The following is a 7457-nucleotide window of genomic DNA, read 5'->3' on the forward strand; positions in this document are numbered from 1 at the left end:
CAGGTAAGGAAGGTGAAAGATGTGGGGAAACAGCATTTGGTCTTCGGGGAGACCATCTGGGAGGAACTCCCCAGGGGAGGGGGGTGTCTGGTGTCTCTAATTGGGGGGTGAGGGGCCACTTGTTTTGTTCTTTAAACTTTCAAGTCTTCTGCGGTGGCTCTGTGGGTTTGTAGCTGGAGGGTCTCTGGTGCAACGTTCGTGCTGTGGGGTCTGGGGCTGTCTGTAGGCCATGTGAAGAGAGAGGGGACGCAGTGGAGCTGGGCACTGGGTGTGCAGGGCACCCGCTCTCGCATGCGGGGCGCCCTCTGCTGGCAGAGGTGGGCACTGCTGTGGGTCCTGCGGGATGGGGCTGCCCCCAGGACGGGGGTTGCACTCTCTGACCCCCTGGAGCAGCCCAGGGAAGGGGGCACTACACATGCTCAGGCTCACTCCCACTGCCCCCAGGGCGCCCCTCCCCCAGCTGGCTCCTGGGGACTTGCACTGTCACAGGAGGACCTTCCCCCCAGGACAGCCGCGGCAGCTTCTCTCTTGGGGGTGTGTTTTTGTCTTTCCTTCTTCCCCCACCCACAGCAGCACCTGCCCGCATCGGGGCGCCATTCCCAGGAAATGGCAGGACTAGAGCCACATTCCCATCCATGCACCAAGCACTGAGGCCACCTTGACGGCTCCATGTGGGTGAGGGTCCCCCTGGACTGGGCTTTGGGAGGATGGAGCCAGTCTTTGTGGGGTTGAGTTTCTAATAATAGAGGGGCCCACAGGGCACTCACCCTGGGCTGGCAGGGCCTCTCTGAGACCCCCCATAGCGCTGTGAATACCGACGTGGTTTCCTACCGCACACCCGACACCTGAGTGTGCCTCACTCGGGACCCCGGCCATCGGTGGCTCGCCAGGCCCCAGTCCAGGCCCAAAAGCGACCACCTCTAACCAGACAGCATTGCGGTCTGCGGCAGGGCCTCCTGAGGGACGCTGAGGGAGCTGCACCTCTACCCCCTGGCTCTCAGCCGGGTGCGGGCTGCCGGTGGCCTTCCCCGTGAGGGGCTGCTCCGCGGGTATCAGTCTGTAAACACAAAGACCCAGCCATGAAGCCCACCTACATCCTCACTGCCCTGGGCCGGTCGGCTGCCCTGCTGGCGCTTTGTGGCAACATGGAAAGCTAGCTGGCTAGGGCAGGCATCCCTGCGAACAAGGCCCCGAGTGCTGGCTGGCGCTGACCCACTGAGGGGACACTTGTGGAAGGCTCTGGGCTCAGGGAAATGCTCTGCGATCCGTGGATCCCAGGACAGCAGGTCTGGAAGCCCCCAGGAGCCAGACTCCGAGCTGCACTGGAGGGTTCCAGAGCCCGGGCCACTGGTCTGATGCAGGCTCACGTCTGAGCGGACGTGGCTCTCCGCGTGATGTTCGCGCACATCCGCCAGCGCTGGGAGCACGTTGCCGCGAGCTTCGTGGTTGCTATGGAGATGACCTGTCCCCTCACAGGGAGACCCAAGCACGGAGGCCTCGGTGCTGTCCTCCTCCGTCTTGGCCTCGGTGCTGCCCCGTCCCTCCCAGCGCTGGTGCGGCCCTCTCCTGTCTGCAGCCTCACGGAACAGCCTCCCTGACCGAAGATGCTCCAGGCCTTGTTCTGTTCCCGAGGCTGCAGCTGCCGCACGGGGCACGGTTCTCACTCTCCGGAAGGGTGGTGACAGCAGGTGGGGCCGGGACTAGCCAGCAACTCAGACTGCGTCCTGCTGCGGCAGGGTGGGTGGGGCACGGCCGGGGCAGCCGCCCACGGGAGCCGCAGTCCGGAGGCCTTGGGCCCTGCCCCAAGGGCTTCCCATAAGAGCACCCCAGCACCCCAGCATTCGTCCTGGGCCTGCCCTCCTGGGGCCTTCACCCAGACCCCAGAGAAGGCCCCTCTCTCAGAAGCCCAGCCAGGGGCCAGCCTTCTCCGTACTTCCTTTCCTCTCCGGCAAGTGTTTGTGCAGGTAAATGAGTTTTTTAAAGCCCTCACTTTGGGGAGAAGGGATTGTGTCTGGTCTCTGGGAACCTCTGACCTGTTGTGAGCCCTGCCTGGAGCATCGCTCCACCCCTGGGACCCCGGCCCGAGGCTGTGACCACTTAGGGGCGCGATGCCGAGAAACGTCGGCAGATGGCAGCATGCACCGTGGAGACCCTTCACCGCTGCTTCACAGGCAGACACCCGGGGAGCGAGGGTCCGCCCACCCGCCCTGGCCTGAGCCTGCCCTCCATAGGCCTGGGGGTGGGGGTGGGGCTCTAGGCCAGGTCTGAAGTGTCCCCAAAAGGGCCCAGGGAAAGAGCAGGGATGCACACACCCCAGAGACGCGTGCGGGGCTCTGCTATTTGCAGGAGCTTCATACATCTGGAACCTTCTGCACACCCTAGGAGGGGGTAATATGATCTTGTGGTTCCGAAGTGGAAACCAAGGCCCAGAGTGGTTTGTCATTTCCTGACCTAGGTCCAGCTGCTTGGAAATGGCCAAGTGAAACCCAGCATTCTAGCCTCTCCTTTGTTCTCGTGCCCCCTGGGGCAGCGTGGGCACCGGGCATAAAGGGCCGCAGGCTTGGCGGTGGCTGCATCTTCTGCAAAGTGGCCAGAAGAGGGCCCCCATTCCCTGCGTGGCTGTGTGGCTTCAGGGCCAGGCTGCTGGGTGCTCAGCAGGCAGCGGGGTGGGGGGGTGGGCAGGGCTGGGCTGGCTTGTCCTATGTGCCTCCCTCGGGGGCTGGAGCCCTGCTGGCAGCCCAGGCTCTAATGGCAGCCCCACCTGCTTCCAGGGACCAGGCGGCCACTCCAGGGCATCCCCCAGGTGCATGCTCCCCATGGCTGCCCCACTGGGCTCACAGTTTTCTGCCAACAGCTGCAGCTCACCATCCCTCCCCCCAACTGTGACACCACAGTCCCTGGGGTCCCAGCAGCCCAGACACGCCTGGGGCGAGGTTGGCACCCTCCTCTAGCAAGGTAGAACCGCCCCCCCATCTCCTCTCCCAAATCCCCTCCTCCACCAGCTGAGCATGCCCACCACAAGCACCAGGCAGGGTCCTGCCTGCCCCCTCCCACCACGGGCCTTGAGCGACGCATCCACTCTGCTGGGCCCTGGCTGCTCCCCTCTGGACGGTCTCCCGGAGAATGCGCCTTTTGAAGGCATGTGAGCTCCCCTGCCCCGTCGGGCTGGCGGACAGGCAGGCCAGGGGCAGTCACCCAATGTCTGAAGGTCAGTCCCAGGGGTCAGTGTTTGGCCGGGTCCCCTTGTCTGGTGAAGGGGGGCCATGCTCTGTTTCAGGACAAGACTTGTGCGAGCCTCGCAGAGCTTCTGGCTCAGACTCAGTTCTTTGTGAAGATCCTGCTTCTCCCTCCAAAGCGCAGGGCCTCCCACGACCTGCCCGCAGTCCTGCTGAAGGGACAGGAGCCCCCTGGGGAGTTGCTCTGCCATTCTTGCAGCTTCAAGCGGAGAGCAAAGAGAACCTTCCAGTCATTCACACACACACACACACACACACATGCACACAAATGCGTACACACATGCATCCATACACATGGATGCACACATGCATTAACACACACATGCACACACGTGCATGCACATGCATCCATACACATGGATGCACACATGCATTAACACACACATGCACACACGTGCATGCACATGCATGCATACACACAAGTGCACACACATGCATTCACGCACACACACGCTGGCTCATTGACCCTCCAGCAGGCACATGCACGCACAGGCTCACACGCAGACATGTCTGTTTGTGTCCTTGCTGCATGTTGTGGGCTAATGTGTGTTCTGGTGGCTTCCACGGCAGTGGCCTTTGAGAAAGATCCAGGTCACAGATCTGGAAAGGGTAAACTGGAAGGACAGACCCCTGCAGTCCCAGTGAGGGCACATGTGGGTGGGAGGCCCCGGAGGTCTCACACCCAGCTCTGCGGGGAGGGACAGCAGAGGGCACCTGAGAGGGGGTCATCTGCCTGTGAGTCAGCCTCTGGGATCGGGGTGGGGGGCACCTCTGAGCCCCGATAGATGGGTGCATTCCCAGGAAAGTTGGGGGCACTGTTTCTTTCTTTCTTTTTTTTTTTTTTTTTTAAAGATTTTATTTATTTATTTGACAGAGGCACAGCGAGAGCAGGAACACAAGCAGGGGGAGTGGGAGAGGAAGAAGCAGGCTTCCCGCTGAGCAGGGAGCCCGATGTGGGGCTTGATCCCAGGACCCCGGGATCACGACCTGAGCGGAAGGCAGACGCTTAATGACTGAGCCACCCAGGCACCCCGCGGGGCACCATTTCTGGATGTCTGCATGTCCACTCACATCATCCTCACTGCACCCGAAGAGACCTTGTGGCCCCAGGGGGCAGTCGAGGAAACAGGCCCAGGGTGGAGGTCCATGCACTCAGGCTGGCTCTGTCTGACACCCAAACCCCTCCACCATGGGCACGCTGCCACCCTGTGCCCACACTTGCCTGGATGGAGCTGGGTTGGCACCCGGCCCACAGCAGGCTATTCTCTGGCAGCTGCCCAGGGGTCCCTCCAAGGAGGCAGGTGCACGTTCTTCCCTGCAGAAAGATACCCTTACCTGCCCAGCTCAGGCAACGGTGGCAGGGTGGGTGTCCTGGCCCGCTGCGGATCAGAGGGACCCCCACGCCGGGTCTGGCCCCTAGTGCCTGGGCCCGTTCCGTGCCCTGTAGAGACCTGACAGGGCCTGGCTGGCCATGCTGCCTGGACCCCTGAGGCCTCATTCTGAACATGTCTGACCCTCACCCAGCCCAAAGAAGCCCCTGAGGTGTGTCCTGGCATCCGGACGGAGAGAGGAGGGCTGGTGTCTGGGGCCAGTGTGAGTCCAGTGCAGACCATCCCTGAAGCCGGGCCTTGGCCTCTCGTCCATAAAACACACACGGTCTCAGCTCAGAAGGCCTCGTGGAGGTTGGGGATGATGCCCAGCCATCGTGGCAGGCAAGGTGTTAGAGGCCGCTGCCTTGGAGCTCAGCTCCATCCAGGGTCCCACCCCGGGGCTCCCTCATCTGCCCGGAGCTGACCTCAGAGGTGTGAGAGGGCAGGAGAGGTGCAGGCGGACACCCGGGCATGTAGCAGGTGCAGAGTTAATGGTGTGCCCCCCCCCCCGACTCTTCCTGTGTCCAGGACTCTGTTTACCCACATGTGCAGCAGAGGGACCCTGGGGCTCTGACCCCTCGCATGCTCCACTCTCCCAGCCAGGGGCACCCTTTCATCTCTTTGGAGTAGGCCTCACAGAATGTGGGCCCCTCCGAGGAGCCCCCAGGGAGCAGAGACCCCCTTACTGCAAGTGGGGCGGGATTCCCCACAAGTAGGAAAGGACAGAAGCCCCGAGGTCAGTCCTCCTCCCGGTTGGCGCAGGTGCAAGCACGGCGGCCTCCAGGCCCCAGGTCGGGGCTCAGCTGGTCATGCCCCTGGCACCCCAGCTCTGCCTCCCAGATGCTTCTCAGCCGCAGTCTGAGGAGGGGGCCGACGGGTTGAGGGAGAAGGCGCTAAGGGTCGGGGAGAGGGCCGGTTGGGACTCCAGGTCCAGGGTGTGCTGGGGGCAGGGACCTTCTCCGGGGCACCCAGGGTGACCTGGCCTGGCCCTTCCTTCCCCCTTCACCAAAGGCCTTGCCTGGAAAGGGCCAAGCTGTCTCTCTGCTGAGACTCTATCCTGCCCAGCACAGGACTGGGGGCCTTCCCCTCACACTGCCCCTGACTGTCAGAGCCTTCCCTGCGTCCCGGGCTCACGGGGAGAAGCTGGACTGGCTGGGAAGCCCCGGAGTGGGGGGTGTCTCTGGGTGCAGGGAGGGGCCGTGCCCCTCCCCCCAGACCCCAGCCCGGTCCCTGGGGGGTGCGTCTCCTGCCCACTGTGTTGGCCTCCCAGGCCCCGAGGTGGACATCCTTGGGGATGGGACTCGCCTCCCTGACCGCCTGACCCAGCACCCTCCTGGCACCCGGGAAAGGCCAGCCCGTCCCCGGCTCAGCGGCATCAGGCCTGCTGGCTGGTCAGTATTGCTCAGAACACGAGTGCTTGAAATAACACGTATGCAGAAGGACGGTGTGAATGTTTCCTAGACTGAGCATGGCCATATTTGGGGGGTCCACACTGGGAGGGAGACGCGCCCCTCCATCCACATGTCACACAAAGCTTCGGGTGGGGCACCCCTGGGCGCAGGCCACACCCTCCTGGCCCCCGCCCCAGCTGCGCCTGGCTGACCCCGCCTGTCCTCGCTGTGCGCCCACGTGGCCCTGGGGAGATGGGTGCAGTGCAGCTCTGCGAGAGCAGGAGTTAGCTGGGCTCCAGGAGGACAAACAGGTGGCTCCACGGCCCTTTACCCTTCTGCCCACCCCGTGATCTCTTATCCATTTCTTCCCCAAAAGGAAACTTCTTTTTATATTTTTATCTTTTCTGTAATAAATGAACCGCTTTTTAAAACCTTATTTCATTAAAATGATTGAAAAAACAGAAAGTGCAAGACAAAGCCGTAAGGAAGTTCCCAGAAGAGCTTGGGGCACGGGGGCAGAGCTGGGAGGGGCTGGGTCCCTGGGGAGGAGGGGCGCCCATGGAGGGGCGATGTGGGGGGGCAGACCTAGTTCTGCAGGGGTGGAGGGGGGCTCTCTCTCCTCCTGTGGTTAAAGAAAACCTGTCCCCTGGGTTGTCCCAGGGTCCGCAGAGCCATCACTTAATGCTGTATTCTGATTGGGAATTTCCTGTCTCTACCGGGTGCAGGCCATTAGCTTTCTCCCAGAGATAAGGGGACACTCGGGCCTCCCCACGGACCCCCAGGACCCCAGGCCTCCCCTCCCCTGCCCAGTCTGCCCTTCCTTCCTCCAGGCTCTGAGGAGTCCCTGGAAGCCTGACCTGCGTGCCCTTGGTCCCCTGGGAGTCGGTGAGGAGGGTGCAAGGGTGTGGGGAGCCCTCCTCTCCCTTCCTGGGGTGAGCCCAGCCTCCTCCAGGCTCAAGGCAGCCCCTGCCGAGCCCGGAGGGCCCTGGGAAGCCTGTGATCCACCTGTCAGCACAGGCCGGCTCCGGGCAGGCGGCCCCACAGAACTGGCTTTTCCAGCCGCCCCACATCACCGGCCTGGTCCAGGCCCTGGGCCCCTGGGGGTGCAGAGGCTCAGGCTGGAGGTGGGGGTGGGCTGCCAGGGAGAAGAGAGGGCCGTTCTCCTGGTTGTCTGGGCCTTGAAGAGAACTAGGAAGTAAATATGTTCTTGTCTGAGGTCAACATAAGTGTGCCCACTGGGTCCCAGTGTGACCAACGGGTGGAGGGCGGGGGGGATTGGTAGGTTGGTTGATTCAGGGAGGGAGGGGGCAGAGAGGGAGGAAGGAGGGCCAGCGGCGAGACTCCCACTCTTTCTCATGCTCACACTCACTCCGTGCACGCGCCTGCGCCCCTCACAGCCGCGGCCTCCCGCGCACACGCACACCCTGCCCTTCTCGGTGAGGCCCGTCCAGGCCCCGCCC

This window comes from Leptonychotes weddellii, chromosome 6 (genome assembly GCF_054177405.1).
Source record: "Leptonychotes weddellii isolate Sample4059 chromosome 6, ASM5417740v2, whole genome shotgun sequence".
Lineage (NCBI taxonomy): Eukaryota > Metazoa > Chordata > Mammalia > Carnivora > Phocidae > Leptonychotes > Leptonychotes weddellii.